This window comes from Mesoplodon densirostris, chromosome 4 (genome assembly GCF_025265405.1).
Source record: "Mesoplodon densirostris isolate mMesDen1 chromosome 4, mMesDen1 primary haplotype, whole genome shotgun sequence".
Taxonomy (NCBI): Eukaryota; Metazoa; Chordata; class Mammalia; order Artiodactyla; family Ziphiidae; genus Mesoplodon; species Mesoplodon densirostris.
This window is the reverse complement of record NC_082664.1, coordinates 98172398-98188916: the sequence shown is the minus strand read 5'-3', so window position 1 is coordinate 98188916 and position 16519 is coordinate 98172398. Positions and strand designations below refer to the sequence as shown.

Genomic DNA, 16519 nt, shown 5'->3' with positions numbered 1-16519 from the left:
TGTTTGTTGTCTTCTGTTTGTTGGCATGTTAGTCTACACGCTGACATCGTAACCCCCTTCAGCGTGTCCATCCTTGAATGAAGTAAACCTGCTCCCACACAGGCTGCTGTGCTCTGGTGCTGCTTAAAAAGTAGCCCTTAGTTGATTTTTTCACCTGGCAACTTTCCCCTCATATTTAGTGAGAAGAGTCAGATAAGAGACAGTACAAGACCAGTGGTTTTCAGGCATTCCAGCATGGATGACACACTACAGATGCTCAGCCAGAGTCAGCTGGTCTGCTGTGACTTCTCCCTCTCGCTGTTAATTAAGAATAAAGTGAAATGAGGGGCAAATCGTATTCTCAGAAGAGCTAAGCCTGATAATTAAGTTTTTGTGTTTTAAATATTATAAAAGGAATACATGTTTGTGGTAGAAGATTTGGAAAACATCCAATAATGTAAAAAAGAAAAAAAATAAGTAAACATAGTACCACTGAGAAATAGCTACTATTAAATGTTTGGTGTTCATATTTCCGGCCTTTTCTTATACAGGACATGTATTTTATGTGTGAGTGTGAATTGCATAAACATAGTTTTATACAATTTGTTTCACTACTCCCTGGAGCTTCATATCCTACTTTTTTTCTCTTAACACACCAGAAGTGTTTCCCCAGGGCATATTTGTACAAAACATGCTAATTAGGCTTCCCTGGTGGCGCAGTGGTTGAGAATCCGCCTGCCGATGCAGGGGACACACGGGTTCGTGCACCGGTCTGGGAAGATGCCACATGCCGCGGAGCAGCTAGGCCCGTGAGCCATGGCCGCTGAGCCTGCGCGTCCGGAGCCTGTGCTCCGCAACGGGAGAGGCCACAACAGTGAGAGGCCCGCGTACCGCAAAAAAAAAAAAAAAAACTGTAGAAGGGATCAATAGCAGAATAACTGAGGCAGAAGAACGGATAAGTGACCTGTAAGATAAAATAGTGGAAATAACCACTGCAGAGCAGAATAAAGAGAAAAGAATGAAAACAACTGAGGACAGTCTCAGAGATCTCTGGGACAACATTAAACGCACCAACATTCGAATTATAGGGGTCCCAGAAGAAGAAGAGAAAAAGAAAGGGACTGAGAAAATATTTGAAGAGATTATAGCTGAAAACTTCCCTAATATGGGAAAGGAAATAGTTAATCAAGTCCAGGAAACACAGAGAGTCCCATACAGGATAAATCCAAGGAGAAACAGGCCAAGACATATTAATCAAACTGTCAAAAATTAAATACAAAGAGCAAATATGAAAGCAGCAAGGGAAAAACAACAAATAACACACAAGGGAATCCCCATAAGGTTAACAGCTGATCTTTCAGCAGAAACTCTGCAAGCCAGAAGGGACTGGCAGGACATATTTAAAGTGATGAAGGAGCAAAACCTACAACCAAAATTACTTTACCCAGCAAGGATCACATTCAGATTTGATGGAGAAATTAAAACCTTTACAGGGCTTCCCTGGTGGCGCGGGGGTTGAGAGTCCGCCTGCCGATGCAGAGGACATGGGTTCGTGCCCCGGTCCGGGAAGATCCTACATGCCGCGGAGCGGCTGGGCCGTTGAGCCCTGGCCGCTGAGCCTGCGTGTCTGGAGCCTGTGCTCCGCAATGGGAAAGGCCACAGCAGTGAGAGGCCCGCGTATGGCTAAAAAAAAACAAACAAAACCTTTACAGACAAACAAAAGCTGAGAGATATTCAGCACCACCAAACCAGCTTTACAACAAATGCTAAAGGAACTGTTCCAGGCAGGATACACAAGAGAAGGAAAAGACCTACAATAACAAACCCAAAACAATTAAGAAAATATGGAGCAGGAACATACATATCGATAATTACCTTAAAAGTAAATGGATTAAATGCTCCCACCAAAAGACACAGACTGGCTGAATGGATACAAAAACAAGACCCATATATATGCTGTCTATAAGAGACCCACTTCAGACCTAGGGACACATACAGACTGAAAGTGAGGGGATGGAAAAAGATATTCCACGCAAATGGAAACCAAAAGAAAGCTGGAGTAGCAATTCTCATACCAGACTAAACAGACTTTAAAATACAGACTATTAGAAGAGACAAAGAAGGACACTACATAATAATCAAGGGATCGATCCAAGAAGAAGATATAACAATTGTAAATATTTATGAACCCAACATAGGAGCACCTCAATACATAAGGCAAATACTAACAGCCATAAAATGGGAAATCGACAGTAACACATTTACAGTAGGGGACTTTAACACCCCACTTTCACTAATGGAGAGATCACCCAAAATGAAAATAAATAAGGAAACACAAGCTTTAAATGATACATTAAACAAAATGGACTTAACTGATATTTATAGGACATTCCATCCAAAAACAACAGAATACACATTTTTCTCAAGTGTTCATGGAACATTCTCCAGGATAGATTATATCTTGGGTCACAAACCAAACCTTGGTAAATTTAAGAAAATTGAAATTGTATCAAGTATCTTTTCTGAACACAATGCTATGAGATTAGATATCAATTACAGGAAAAGAGCTGTAAAAAATACAAACACATGGAGGCTAAACAATACACTACTTAATAACGAAGTGATCACTGAAGAAATCAAAGAGGAAATCAAAAACTACCTAGAAACAAATGACAATGAAAACATGATGACCCAAAACCTATAGGATGCAGCAAAAGCAGTTCTAAGAGGGAAGTTTATAGCAATACAATCCTACCTTAAGAAACAGGAAACATCTCGAATAAACAACCTAACCTTGCACCTAAAGCAATTAGAGAAAGAAGAACAAGAAAACCCCAAAGTTAGCAGAAGGAAAGAAATCATAAAGATCAGATCAGAAATAAATGAAAAAGAAATGAAGGAAACGAGAGCAAAGATCAATAAAACTAAAAGCTGGTTCACTGAGAAGATGAACAAAATTGATAAACCATTAGCCAGATTTATCAAGAAAAAAAGGGAGAAGACTCAAATCAATAAAATTAGAAATGAAAAAGGAGAAGTAACAACTGACACTGCAGAAATACAAAAGATCATGAGAGATGACTACAAGCAACTATATGCCAATAAAATGGACAACCTGGAAGAAATGGACAAATTCTTCGAAATGCACAACCTGCCAAGACTGAATCAGGAAAAAAGAGAAAATATGAACAGACCAATCCAAAAGCACTGAAATTGAAACTCTGATTAAAAAGCTTCCAAAAAACAAAAGCCCAGGACCAGATGGCTTCACAGGTGAATTCTATCAAACACTTAGAGAAGAGCTAACACCTATCCTTCTCAAACTCTTCCAAAATATAGCAGAGGGAGGAACACTCCCAAACTCATTCTATGAGGCCACCATCACCCTGATACCAAAACCACAAACAGATGTCACAAAGAAAGAAAACTACAGGCCAGTATCACTGATGAACATAGATGCAAAAATCCTCAACAAAATACTAGCAAACAGAATCCAACAGCACATTAAAAGGATCATACACTATGACCAAGTGGGGTTTATTCCAGGAATGCAAGGATTCTTCAATATACGCAAATCAATCAACGCGATACACCATATTAACAAACTGAAGGAGAAAAACCATATGATCGTCTCAAAAGATGCAGAGAAAGCTTTTGTCAAAATTCAACACCCATTTATGATTAAAAAACCCTGCAGAAAGTAGGCATAGAGGGAACTTTCCTCAACATAATAAAGGCCATATATGACAAACCCACAGCCAGCATCGTCCTCAATGGTGAAAAACTGAAACCATTTCCACTAAGATCAGGAACAAGACAAGGTTGCCCACTCTCACCACTCTCATTCAGCATAGTTTTGGAAGTTTTAGCCACAGCAATCAGAGAAGAAAAGCAAAGAAAAGGAATCCAAATCAGAAAAGAAATAAAGCTGTCACTGTTTGCAGATGACATGATACTATGCATAGAGAATCCTAAAGATGCTACCAGAAAACTACTAGAGCTAATCAATGAATTTGGTAAAGTAGAAGGATACAAAATTAATGCACAGAAATCTCTGGCATTCCTACACACTAATGATGAAAAAATTCAAAGTGAAATTAAGAAAACACTCCCAGTTACCATTGCAACAAAAAGAATAAAATATCTAGGAATAAACCTACCTAAGGAGACAAAAGACCTGTATGCAGAAAATTATAAGACACTGATGAAAGAAATTAAAGATGATACAAATAGATGGAGAGATATACCATGTTCTTGGACTGGAAGAATCAACATTGTGAAAATGACTCTACTACCCAAAGCAATCTACAGATTCAATGCAATACCTATCAAACTACCACTGGCATTTTTCACAGAACTAGAACAAAAAATTTCACAATTTGTATGGAAACAGAAAAGACCCCGAATAGCCAAAGCAATCTTGAGAACGAAGAACGGAGCTGGAGGAATCAGGCTCCCTGAATTCAGACTATACTACAAAGCTACAGTAATCCAGACAGTATGGTACTGGCACAAAAACCGAAATATAGATCAATGGAACAGGACAGAAATCCCAGAGATAAGCCCGTGCACATATGGTCACCTTATCTTTGATAAAGGAGACAGTAGTGTACAGTGGAGAAAGGACAGCCTCTTCAACAAGTGGTGCTGGGAAAACGGGACAGCTACATGTGAAAGTATGAGATTAGAACACTCCCTAACACAAGACACAAAAATAAGCTCAAACTGGATGAAAGACCTAAATGTAAGGTCAGACAATATCAAACTCTTAGAGGAAAACATAGGCAGAACACTCTATGACATAAAGCACAGCAAGATCCTTTTTGACCCACCTCCTAGAGAAATGGAAATAAAAACAAAAATAAACACATGGGACCTAATGAAACTTCAAAGCTTTTGCACAGCAAAGGAAACCATAAGACCAAAAGACAGCCCTCAGGATGGGAGAAAATATTTGCAAATGAAGCAACTGACAAAGGATTAATCCTCAAAATTTATAAGCACCTCATGCAGCTCAATAACAAAAAAACAAACAACCCAATCCAAAAATGGGCAGAAGACCTAAATAGACATTTCTCCCAAGAAGATATACAGATTGCCAACAAACACATGAAAGAATGCTCAACATCATTACTCATTAGAGAAATGCAAATCAAAACTACAATGAGATATCATCTCACACCAGTCAGAATGGCCATCATCAAAAAATCTAGAAACAGTAAATGCTGGAGAGGGTGTGGAGAAAAGGGAACACTCTTGCACTGTTGGTGGGAATGTGAATTGGTACAGCCACTATGGAGAACAGTATGGAGGTTCCTTAAAAAACTACAAATAGAACTACCATATGACCCAGCAATCCCACTACTGGGCATATACCCTGAGAAAACCATAATTCAAAAAGAGTCATGTACCAAAATGTTCACTGCAGCTCTATTTACAATATCCAGGAGATGGAAGCAACCTAAGTGTCCATCAACGGATGAATGGATAAAGAAGATGTGGCACATATATACAATGGAATATTACTCAGCCATAAAAAGAAACGAAATTGAGTTATTTGTAGTGAGGTGGATGGAACTAGAGTCTGTCATACAGAGTGAAGTAAGTCAGAAAGAGAAAGACAAATACTGTATGCTAACACATATATATGGAATCTAAGGGAAAAAATGTCATGAGGAACCTAGGCATAAGACGGGAATAAAGACACAGACCTACTAGAGAATGGACTTGAGGATATGGGGAGAGGGAAGGGTAAGCTGTGACAAAGTGAGAGAGTGGCATGGATATATATATACTACCAAACGTAAAAGAGATAGCTAGTGGGAAGCAGCCGCATAGCACAGGGAGATCAGCTCGGTGCTTTGTGACCACCTAGGGGGGTGGGATAGGGAGGGTGGGAGGGAGGGAGGGAGACACAAGAGGGAAGAGATATGGGAACATATGTATATGTATAACTGATTCACTTTGTTATAAAGCAGAAACTAACACACCATTGTAAAGCAATTATACTCCAATAAAGATGTAAAAAAATAAAATAATTTAAACAATTTTTTAAAAAAGGATCATACACCATGATCAAATGGGATTTATCCCTGCGATGCAAGGATTCTTCGATATCCACAAATTAATCAGTATGATATACCACATTAACAAACTGAAGAATAAAAACCATGTGATCATCTCAATAGATGCAGAAAAAGCTTCTGACAAAATTCAACACCCACTCATGATAAAAAGTCTCCAGAAAGTGGGCAGAGGGAACTTACCTCAATATAATAAAGGACATATATGGCAAACCCACAGCTAACATCGTTCTCAATGGTGAAGAGCTGAAAGCATTCCCTCTAAGATCAGGAACTAGACAAGGATGTCCACTCTCGCCACTTTTATTCAATGTAGTTTTGGAAGTCCTAACCACAGCAATCAGAGAAGAAAAAGAAAAGGAATCCAAATTGGAAAAGAAGAAGTAAAACTGTCACTCTTTGCCGATGACATGAACTATACATAGAATATCCTAAAGATGCTATCAGAAAACTACTAGAGCTCATCAATGAATTCGGTAAAGTTGCAGGATAGAAAATTAATACAGGACTTCCCTGGTGGTGCAGTGGTTGAGAATCCACCTGCCAATGCAGGGAACACGAGTCCGATCCCTGGTCCGGGAAAATCCCACATGCCGTGGAGCAACTAAGCCCGTGGGCCACAACTACTGAGCCTGCACTCTAGAGCCTGAGAGCCACAACTACTGAGCCCTCGTGCCACAATTACTGAAGCCCACACGCCTAGAGCCCATGCTCCACCACAAGAAGCCATCGCAATGAGAAGCACGTGCACTGCAACAAAGAGTAGCCCCCAATCGCCGCAACTAGAGAAAGCCCATGTGCAGCAACAAAGACCCGATAATAAATAAATTAAATAAATAAATTTATTTTAAAAAAAGAAAGAAAATTAATACACAGAAATCTGTTGCATTTCTATATGCTAACGACAAAAGATCCAGAAAGAGAAATTTAGGAAACAATCCCATTTACCACCACATCAGAAAAAATAAAACACCTAGGAATAAACCTAACTAGGGAGACAAGAGACCTGCCTGTACTCTGAAAACAATAAGACACTAATGAAAGAAATCGAAGATGACACAAACACATGGAGAGATACACCATGTTCTTGCATTGGAAGAATCAATATTGTCAAAATGACTATACTACCCAAGGCAATCTATAGATTCAGTGCAATCCCTATCAAATTACCAATGGCAGTTTTCACAGAACTAGAACAGAAATTTTTTTAATTTGTATGGAGATACAAAAGACCCCCAATAGCCAAAGCAATCCTGAGAAAGAAAAATGGAGCTGGAGGAATCAGGCTCCCTGACTTCCGACTATACTACAAAGTTACAGTCATCAAAACAGTATGGTACTGGCACAAAAACAGAAATATAGCTCAATGGAATGGGATAGAAAGCCTAAAAATAAACCCATGCACCTATGGTCAACTAATCTATGACCAAGGAGGCAAGAATATACAATGGCGAGAAGACAGCCTCTTCAATAAGTGATGCTGGGAACACCGGACAGCTACATGTAAAAGAATGAAATTAGAACATTCTCTAATATCATACACAAAAATAAACTCAAAATGGACCAAAGACCTAAATGTAGGCTGGACACTATAAAACTCTTAGAGGAAAACATAGGCAGAACACTCTTTGACATAACTCACAGCAGTACCTTTTTGGATCCACCTCCTAATGAAAATAAAAACAAAAATAAACAAATGGGATCTAATTAAACATAAAAGCTTCTGCACGGCAAAGGAAACCATAAACAAAATGAAAAGACAACCCACAGCATGGGAGAAAATACTTGCAAATGAAGCAACCGACAGGGATTAATCTCCAAAATACACAAACAGCATATGCTGCTCTGTATCCAAAAAACACAACCCAATAAAAAAGATGGACAGAAGATCTAAATGGACGTTTCTCCAAAGAAGACATATGGATGGCCAAAAAGCACATGGAAAGATGCCCAACATCGCTAATTATTAGGGAAATGCAAATCAAAACTGCAATGATGTATTACCTCACACCAGTCAGGGTGGCCATCCTCAAAAAGTCTACAAACAATAAATGCTGGAGAGGGTGTGGAGAAAAGGGAACCCTCCTACATGTTAGTGGGAATGTAAATTGATACAGCCACTATGGAGAACAGTATGGAGGTTCCTTAAAAAACTAAAAATAGAACTACCAAATGATCCTGCAATCCCACTACTGGGCATATATAAGGAGGAAACCATAATTCGAAAAGTTACATGCACCCCAAGTTCACTGCAGCACTATTTACAACAGCCAAGATACAGAAGCAAACTAACTGTCCATCGACAGAGGAATAGATCAACAAGATGTGGTACATACCTACAATGGAATATTACTCAGCCATGAAAAAGAAGGAAATAATGCCATTTGCAGCAACATGGATGGACCTAGTGATTATCATACTAAGTGAAGTCAGACAAAGACAAATACATGATATCACTTATATCCCTTTGATATCACTTATCAAAAAATGATACAAATGAACTTATTCACAAAACAGAAACAGACTTACAGATATCGAAAACAAACTCATGGTTATCAAAAGGGAAACGTGGAGGGGGGGAATGGTAAATTAGGAGCTTGGGATGAACATATACACACCACTACATATAAGACAGATAATCAATGAGGACCTACTGTACAGCACAGGGAAGTCTACTCAATATTCTGTGATAACCTATATGAGAAAAGAATATGAAAAAGAATGAATATATGTGTACGTCTAATTGAATCACTTTGCTGTACACCTGAAACTAACACAACATTGTAAATCAAATATACTCCAATATAATATTTATATAGTTTTTTTTTTTTCGGTATGCGGGCCTCTCACTGTTGTGGCCTCTCCCGTTGCGGAGTACAGGCTCCGGACGCGCAGGCTCAGCGGCCATGGCTCACAGGCCCAGGCGCTTCACGGCATGTGGGATCTTCCCGGACCGGGACACGAACCCGTGTCCCCTGCATCGGCAGGCGGACTCTCAACCACTGCGCCACCAGGGAAGCCCGATATATATAGTTTTTAAATTGCAAAAAGGGACTTCCCTGGTGGCGCAGTGGTTAAGAATCTGCCTGCCAATGAAGGGGGCACGGGTTCGAGCCCCGGTCCGGGAAGATTCCACACGCTGCGGAGCAACCAAGCGCATGCGCCACAAGTACTGAAGCCCACACTCCTAGAGCCTGTGTTCCACAAGAGAAGCCACCGCAATGAGAAGCCCGCGCACTGCAACGAAGACTCAACGCAGCCAAAAATAATTTATTTAAAAACATAATAATAAAACAAAATTGCGGAAAAAAAGCACCAAATAGCAAGGTGCCCAGCTCACCTTTCATCCTCCTTGGAAAGTTAGCCAAATACATAAGTAAACAAACTAGCCAAGAGGCAAGATCTTCAGAAGAAAACTTGCCAAGCTCTCTGAAGATGCCAGTGACTAAGATCTAAAGACCTCCACTCTCAGAGAAGAAGGCACCAGAATCAATCAAAACTGCATTTTGGGGGTCACTCTCTGGGAGGTCCAGCTCTGTCCTGCAGCGCTAATGCCCTCCTCGCCTTCCACCCCCAGCCAGGAGTTAGCAGTTTTCTAAATGAGGGTGTCAACTCCGTCACTCTTCGCTGGTGGCCAGAGGGAGCCAGAAAATCCCAGGGCCCAGCTGAGGGGTTGCAGGTAATGTGGTTCTGACTCGCGCATCCACCAGAAGCTTCCCAAACAATTCCCACGTGCCAGGCAGGGAGACAGGGATGCACAGAGACAGAGTTCCTGCCCCCATGGGGCTGCACTCTGTGGTTGGCGGTATAGAAGGGGGCAGACAGACCAGCGATAAGGAACCAAACCAGTGAACAGGACACTTTCACTTCCTGGGAGTTCTATGAAGAAAATAAAATGGCAATGGGCCACAGAGGGACAAGACGACGGTGGGCTCATTTAGGCCCCTGTGAAGAGGAGACACGTGGGATGAAACTTCAAGTGATGAGCGGAGCCCGGATGTGATGGCGGGGAAAGGAGGGTTCAGGCAGAGAAGCAGCAGGTGCAAAGGCTGGGTGCAAACCATCGGCCCTTCAGGGAAGAGAAAGGCCAGGGACAGGCAGGGGCGCTATCACACAGGGCCAGTGGCATGTGAACCCTGGGGCCAGTCGTGTAAGCGAAGAATTCGCCTTGGACATTCCAGCTGCAGCAGGTGAACCCCAGCCCGCAGAGGGGAGGGGCAGCAAGTATTTTGAAGCTGTATCTCCCAGGGGGTTCTGCCCCAGCTCCACTGACACACCTGTGACAAAGCAGACCCGGGGAAACTCACAGCTCCTCAAAGCCAGTGCACAGGAACAGGGTCCCTGAAGACAGCTCAGCCCTTACTGGTGACCCTGAGAAAGTTAATTCACCTCTCTGGGCTATTTTTCTCAATCATAAAGTGATGACGAAAACAGCTGCTACTTTATAGGTTTGTTTGAGACTTAAATGAGACCGTCGATGACAAGCATTTGGGACGGCCTGGCCCTCTCCTGCTTACTCGGCCAGCTGTTTTATTATTGTTGCTGTTGTCATTACCACCGTCACTGAATAAAGAACACAGCAGACATTACCCCAACCTCCACTTCGAAAAAAAAAGGGGATTTTCACTGTCTACTCTATTCATTTTTAAGTTGTTTGATTTTTTTTTAATGAGTATGTAATATTTTTATAGTCAGGAAAAACACTAAAGGTTTTTCTTCAAGCCTGCTGGATCTGGGTTACTCCAGAACTGTGATAATGAAGGATTCCAACACTATCAGATATCAGGGCTGTGCAGGGCGGCGTGCTACAACAAGGTTCCCAGGAGCGGGGTTCCGAGAGGACGCCCTGTGATACTGCAGCTCAAATCCCCACCCTGTCCATGTCTGGGGGACACACACACCTCGGGGAGCCCACGGGGTGCAGGGGCAGCCATCCGTCCAATTTTCAAAAACAAACTAAGCACCGTATGAAGCAGACAAATCTAATTGTTAAGTGAAAGTAAAATCAGTATGACTGCTATAACTGAATCAGAGCCACAGATCATTCTAGATACAAGGGAATTGTCAGCAATGGGTCCTTTCCCTAGATGTTTGCTACCTTCCAATGGCCCTTTCTTTTAAAAAGAAAACAAAAAACAACTTTATATATATTTATTCAGAAGTCGTATTACCTGAATTTTTATTGAAAATCCAACAGGTTAAAACTGTTTATATTTTTTGCTGTGTATTTATTTATTTTGATCTTGTTTTTCAGCTTTTGATTTTGAAAGACTTCAAATCCGCAGTGAGTCACGGGAATTGTGCAAAGCACGCATGCCTCCTGCTCTCCCGTGGTTAGCCTGCTGGATGCTACTCCGCCCTACCCCAGCCCCCAGCCTTACCCAATCCTTGCCTCGCTGCAAGCCCGGGGCCCTCTGGCAGGCGAATGCACTGGCCATGCGGGTGGTGGTTCTAGAATGGAGTGAGGTTCAGGAAGGGGTGACGGTGTCTGCTTCATACCCTGCTTGGTACTAAATGGGGTTCTCTTCAGGCAGTGCCAGAATGTCCCACGAAGGGTGGAGCCCGCCCCTGAGCTCGCCCCCTCTGGACAGAAGCCCAAGCCTTCCACACCCTCTGACAAGGCACAGTGTGAGACAGCCCGGTTCCCACCTGCTGTCCTGAGGGCGTGAGCAACAGTGCAACTGTACCCTCTCAAAAGGGTCACACACACTCACACACACAGTCCCAGGTGGGCACTGAATCCTACACATGGCCCAACTTCCTGCACCCAGAGCCAGGAAGGGGAACGTGGTCCCAGCAGACCCAGAGGGGCAGGCAAATGCCTCAGCGCCTTCTCCACGTGCTCCAGCCTTTTTACTCGATGCACACGAATGTTAGTTAGGCACACTTGAGGAAGGGCGGCCACTTTAGCTCCTGTGATTGACAGCCAGGTCTCAGGCTGCCAGCAGCCTCTGGTCAACGGGGAGCCAGAGCTGTTATTCCAAGTTGAGAGATGCTATGGGGATGGATGCCAGCTCTGCCGGAGTGGGCGGGCCACTTCTGGAGGAAGGGTCTGGGTGGTGCGCTGCCCTGGCCTTTCCCAGGCAACAGGCTCTGCCTTCCCAGAAAAGGCAGAGGACAGGGGTAAGGGCTCAAGGTCTGTGAAACTCTGCTGTAGGAAGAAGCAACACCTGCTGCAAAGAATCAACAGGGAATTCTGGCCGGGAAGGGAGCTGCGTGGAGCACATGACTACCATGTATCCAAACTGTGCTGGGCATCTTACATGGAAGATTTCATCCTCACAACCAAGCCTGACAAGGTTATGACTCTGTTTTAATCAAGATGGGCTAGGTTGTGCTGCAGCAACAAACACCCCGAATCTCGGTGGCTTTGGGGACAGAAACATTTCGCGCTTACGCTACATGCACTGGGGGTTAGTTGGTGGTTGGGGTGGGGAGGAGAGAGTACTCTTCTCATCACTGTCACTCCCAGGGACCCAGATGACAGAGTAGTCGCCACGTCACCAGTCACCATGACAATAGAAAATAGAGAACGCTCTGGAAAGTGGCACTGCCAATTCGGTGCTTGGCCTTAGAAAGACGCACATCACTTCTGTCCCCATCTCATTAGCTAAAACGAGTCACATGGCTTCGTTCACCAGGACAGCACTAGAGGTGCGATCCTGCCATATGCCCTATTAGTTTTGTAATTTACAGACAAGAAAACAGCAGCTCAGAGATGAATGGTAATGACAACAGTACTACTACCAATGTAAGTCATAGTGACTGAGCACTTACTATGTACTAGGCACTGGTCTGAGTGCTTTGTTTAGGCTGGGACACCGGGCAGGGAGATGTGGGAATGACTCCCTGTAATGACTGCCCAGCCATACGCCCAGCCCAGCAGACGCAGCCACAGATGGTTGGCGCCCCCTTTTCTGCCCAGGACCCCCTCTTCTGAGTGGGAGCTCCACGAACCAAGTGAGATAGGCCAACAGGCACACCCAGGAGCTCAGTCATTTTTACTGAGAAGACAACACAAAAGTGAAGGCAAGACACAAAAGATGACAATCCCCAGGAATCACAGCCCCGACACAGACGTTCTCATGGGGGGTCGAGGGGGTCAGGAGGTGGTGGGCAGGAACACTGTCCTAAGGAGGCAAAAACTGGTTCTTGGAAGACAGAAAAAAATCTTACTTGTTGTAGGTACAAAGCACAGACATACATACAGAACACAGACTTATAGCGTATCTGGTATTAAAATTTATGGCGGGGAGGGGGGTTGAGTGCAATTAGCAATAAAAGGTCCAAAAAGGTTTGTGGGGGGAAGTGATAAGGTTGACAGCCACTGCAAACACAATGACTATTTTCACTTTGGCTTATTATTTTCAGCTTTTATCCCATAACAAACATTTTACATTGTTGCAACTATAGAACACAATTTCAGATTGTTTTTACCATTCACAGAGTTTGCATGCTCCTATCCTTCATTCACCACTGAACACAGATTGATCAGGGGTCTCCTGCATGCAGACACTGGGATGAACCGGTTGGTTTATCCCAGCGTCTCTGGGGTTGTCAGCTGTAATTTTTAATGTCTGTGAAGTATATAAGCACCATGACTTACTAATTCATTCATCCATAGTTTTGCGTTTGTATCCAACGAACAAATAATGTCTTTGCTGTGGTGTATTATGAGTCACTGTATTCTCTTGAGATAAAAATCTTTGGAGAAGAATTACAGATGTGTGACGTCATACTGTCATAGAAGCTCTGGTTACCATGCTTAATGAAACCACCGCTGCAACAAAGAGGCTTCTTTCAGCTAAGGGAGGAGTGGCTCAGATGCCTCCAAATTCGGCAGGGAAGGGCCGAGAGAAGCTGCCACCTGGCTTCCACTGCCGCATCCTGCTGCCCCTCAACTCAGTGGGGCCGCCTGGACTGTCTCTGGCCCCCGAGGCTGGGGGTCTGCAAGCCCAGCTATTGCTGCAGACGGGAGCGGGGCCAATGAAATGGACATCCCTGGTCTCACCACAGAGGGGACTTGGTGCTCAGGTTCGCCCATCTGTTGAAATCACTTGTTTCCTTTCATTTATCCAGAGCGAGACAGAGAGGAACAAGCAGGGGCAGAGAACAGACCCCGTACAAAGCAAACATCGCCTCTTGGTCCTGGGTTCCTCCCTCCTCAGCAGGACTGGCCGGGCCCTTGGCAAACAGAGGGAGGCTGGGGGCCTGGAGGGAGGCTGTCTCTCTTACTGTCTGGTCCCCTGAAAGAGTCACAGAGGCCCACAGAGGCCCACAGATGGACTCATTAAGAGCACTGTGGCCTAGATATCACTTGCAGTGAGCCACCTGGAGTGACAGCCTGGGAGGAAAATGCACAAGCACAACAGGACAGAAGGAAAAAAAAAAAAGTCAAGCACCGGCTACTTCTTCGTGGATTTCTTTCTCCCTGTGCTCTCGAAGCTTCGTTCTACTCCAGGCTGCCAGGGCTGCTGTCGAACCAGAATGGGAATGTGCCTCAATTGCTAAAGCCCAAGACACAGCTCTGTTTCTCCCCTCCCATGGAGAGGGAGGAGGGCAGGGGAGAGCTGGAGAGCACTTTGCTAAGATCTTTCAAAATGACAAAAGCCCTCTGCCCCAGCCTCTCCATGCCCAGGAATCCTGCCCTCCATCACACTTGCATGTTCCCTCTTGGCTGCAAGCAAAAGGCTGGAAACAGCCTCAATGTTCACAGGCAAGAGGCCCAGTTAAAGAAATAGTGGTTCATTCATACAATGGAGTACTACAGAACTATATATATAAAAAAATAAGCAACTGGCCTTCTCTGCTAAAACGAGAAGTGCTATGAATAGGATGCCATCTCTTACATCTGTTAAAAACCGACTACCTAGTCATACACATAGACACGTAATACACACACACACACACCTGCTGGGGTTGCAGACTGTCTCTAGTAGGCTGGGTGAGAAATGGGTTGATAGCTACCGCTGGGGAGGAGGGCGGGGAGGCTGTCCCCACCACACACACCCCTGAACCTGCCGGACACTGTGCCGGATGCAGGGTCACTTTTGGCAGGGGGATCGTGCCACGCATGTGGGATCTTAGTTCCCCGGCCAGGGGTCGAACCTGTGCCCCGTGCAGTGCTGAGTCCTAACCACTGGACCGCCAGGGAAGTCCCGGGGTCACTTTTTTTCACACCTGGCTGTGAGCGAGCTTTTGCACCAGGCCCTGTACATGCCTTCTTTCGTTTCATCCTTACGGCACCTCTTTGAGGCGTCACGGCCCCTATTGTACAGGTGGGCAAACTGAGGCTCAGAGAAGGTAAGAAACGCGCACACGTCCTCAGTATTCAAAGCTGTTTTGCTCCCAAGTCCCTGCTCGAAAGGCATGACGTGGGCTGTTTAGAAAGAACTACCTTCCTGACTGTAAACGCCCTGTGCGCCTGAACAGGAGATGCTGTTTTTAATGAAAAACACTGGATTTCCCAAGTGCCTCGCTGTCACTTAGCAAACCTGAGTCTGCCTTCCTGGGCCTCAGGAAAGGAGGAAGGGTGTAGAAGTGTGCCTCCCCACCTGCCAGGCCCTGTGCCACCCTGAAGAGCTCACACTACATCCAACAGCACGTAACTTGAGGACACAGACCAGGCCTGCATTACAAGCTCTCTCTCAGGCGCCTGCCTTCCTCCCTGCCTGGGGAACAGGGATGTCGGTCTGGCACCTCCCTGCTTGCTGGCACTGCCACCTCTATACTGCGAGGCTTGTGCTGGGTATTCAAATGCTCAGTGCCTCCGTTTCCACATTTGTAAAATGGACGTGAAAATCATCACAACCAACCTCGCAGGATTGCCAAGGGACTAAAAGGGGAAAACAGATGAACAGAGCTGGGTTCAGGGCCCACACCCAGACCCCAGCTTGCAAGGGCTTGGCCTAGCACACCTGTTCTCAAATGGTTTGGTCTCAGGACCTTTTTACAATGTGAAAACGATTGAGGACCCTAAAGGGCTTCTGTTACGTGGTTTAACCTATTGAGAGTTATCACAGACAAAATTAAAACTGAGACAAAATTCAAATGTATACTAGGTGCCTGAAGAACAATAATAAACTCATTATATGTTAGCACAAATAACAGTTGGTTTTCATAAATCTAGTTTCAAAAAAAAAATTTATTTTATTGAGAACAGTGGCCAGACTCTCTAACTGCTTCTGCATTCAATTTGTTGTAAAATGTCGTGGTGTTTTTAAATTGAAGTATAGTTGATTTACAATATTGTGTTAGTTTCAGGTGTACAGCAAACTGATTGTTATATATATATTTTTAGATGACTTTCCATCATAGGTCATTACAAGATCCTGAATATAGTTCCCAGTGCTATACAGTAAATCCTTATTGCTTACCTATTTTATATATAGTAGTGTATAAGTGTTAATCCCATACTCCTAAACATTGTAAAATGTTTTCATTGTGAAGACTAGAAG

The 16519-nt window shown here is 44.0% G+C and overlaps 1 protein-coding gene and 1 long non-coding RNA gene across 7 annotated transcripts in view; one reads left to right on the top strand and one right to left on the bottom strand.

Annotated features, from left to right (window-relative positions):
* Positions 1-16519, bottom strand: part of LOC132488544 (uncharacterized) — a 44355-nt gene that overhangs the window by 16922 nt on the left and 10914 nt on the right. The window lies entirely within an intron of this gene.
* Positions 1-16519, top strand: part of LOC132488543 (A-kinase anchor protein 13-like) — a 139171-nt gene that overhangs the window by 121912 nt on the left and 740 nt on the right.